Source organism: Bison bison, unplaced genomic scaffold, assembly GCF_000754665.1.
Source record: "Bison bison bison isolate TAMUID 2011002044 unplaced genomic scaffold, Bison_UMD1.0 scf7180017864157, whole genome shotgun sequence".
Lineage (NCBI taxonomy): Eukaryota > Metazoa > Chordata > Mammalia > Artiodactyla > Bovidae > Bison > Bison bison.
Genome location: NW_011494729.1, coordinates 290,402 through 292,398, shown reverse-complemented (window position 1 = coordinate 292,398; position 1,997 = coordinate 290,402). Strand labels below are relative to the sequence as shown.

General features: G+C 54.4%; 1 protein-coding gene across 1 annotated transcript in view; it reads right to left on the bottom strand.

Moving 5' to 3' along the window:
- Positions 1-1,997, bottom strand: part of DISC1 (disrupted in schizophrenia 1) — a 424,314-nt gene that overhangs the window by 419,798 nt on the left and 2,519 nt on the right.

Below are 1,997 nucleotides of genomic sequence, written 5' to 3'. Positions count from 1 at the left end.
AAAGGAAATCAGTCCTGAATATTCATTGGAAGGACTGATGCTGAAGCTGAAACTCCAATCCTTTGGCCACCTGATGTGAAGAACTGACTCATTGGAACAGACCCTGATGCTGGGAAAGATTGAAGGCCGGAGGAGAAGGGGACGACAGAGGATGAGATTGGATAGCATCACCGACTCGATGAACATGAGTTTCAGCAAGCTCTGGGAGTTGGTGATGGACAGGGAAGCCTGGCGTGCTGCAGTCCACGGGGTTACAAAGAGGTGGACACGACTGAGCAACTGAAGTGAAGGGAGCTGATTCATAGTTCACAAGAGATGTAGTTTTTCCAGATGGCACAGTGATAAAGAATCTGTTTGCAGATGCAGGAGACAAGGGTTCTATCCCTGGGTCAGGAAGATCCCCTGGAGAAGGAAATGGCAACCAATTCCAGTATTTTTGCCTGGAAAATCCCATGGACAGAGGAGCCTGGTGGGCTAGACTCCATGGGGTTGCAAAGAGTCAGACATGACTGAACACACACACACACACACACACACATTCATACTATAATCAAATCAAACTGGTGGGCTTTTTTTTTTTTTACACCACTCCAAATTAATTGGGTTTTGCTTAGTGAAAAGAGCATCTGAGGCTCTTATTTAGAGCTTACTATGTATCTCAGCAACCAGCTTGGGTGTTCACATCCATGGCCACAGTTAAACCCACAGCGACTCTATGAGGTGGCCTTGTCATTGTCCCCATTTCATAAATGGGGCAACTAAGGCACAGCTAAGTGCAGGATTGAGATGCAAGCTAACTGTCTCGAAGTCCAGCTCTTAAGACTCTGCTGCTGCTGCTGCTGCTAAGTCACTTTAGTCGTGTCCGACTCTGTGCGACCCCATAGACGGCAGCCCACCAGGCTCCCGCGTCCCTGGGTTCTCCAGGCAAGAACACTGGAGAGGGTTACCATTTCCTTCTCCAATGCATGAAAGTGAAAAGTGAAAGTGAAGTCGCTCAGTCGTGTCCGAGTCTTAGCGACCCCATGGACTGCAGCCCACCAGGCTCCTCCGTCCATGGGATTTTCCAGGCAAGAGTACTGGAGTGGGGTGCCATTGCCTTAAGACTCTGGTATTATCCAAATCGCACTTGCCTGCCCAACTGACCATACATTTTGCAAAGTGTTTTCACACACAGCAGCTTTCCCGACGGGATGGGGAGCGGGGAGGTTACCAGTGTTCTTTTGTATATGTGATGAAATCGAGGCTCAGCGCTGTTAAAGGAGCTGTCGAAGTTACCCGGCCTTCTTCCAGTCCAGCAAGGACACACAACTCCCTCACTCCAAATCTCATTCTCATCCCAAAGTCTCAAATTCCTTTGCACATGTATTTTAAAAGCGAGATGGCAGGAGACATCCTGTCATTCCTGCAAAGCAACTGTGCACTTCACGGCCTCAGTGTCAACCCTGAGCGCTGACAGCGTTGACAGCTTGACCGGGGCTCCCGGCTCCAGCTCCGAGCCAGCCGTGGGCATCATTGAACTGGAGGAAGTGGGAGGTGAAACTGCTCTCAGAGCAGCGCCTTGGGACGGTGCCAGCACCGCGTCCCCCATCCCACCCCAATCTCCTCCCTCCAGGTCCTCGAGGGGTGAAACCCGAGACTCTGCGGGGTGTCAGGACACGGTCCCCGGACCAGGCGGCGGGGCGTGCCCTGTCCCGCGAGTGCTCAGGGGAGGGCGCGCGGAGCCCCGAGCCTCTGCTGGCTCAGTCCCCGGGCGCAGCGAACCCCGGCGCGCGGTCACGCCGCCTTCCTCGGCCACCGGGACCCACGGGGGCGGGAACTGCGGATCCCGGAATCTCAGCACCGTCTTCCGGGAGGACCTGGCCGTGTCGGCGCTGGCGGGCAGCCCCAGGCCCGACAAAGACTTCACTTCGGCACGCTTCGCGCCCTGCCTCAGTTTCCCTCAGCCCGCAAGAGTGCAGAAACCCTAGATATCAACCGAGGAGCACCCCAGACCTAAA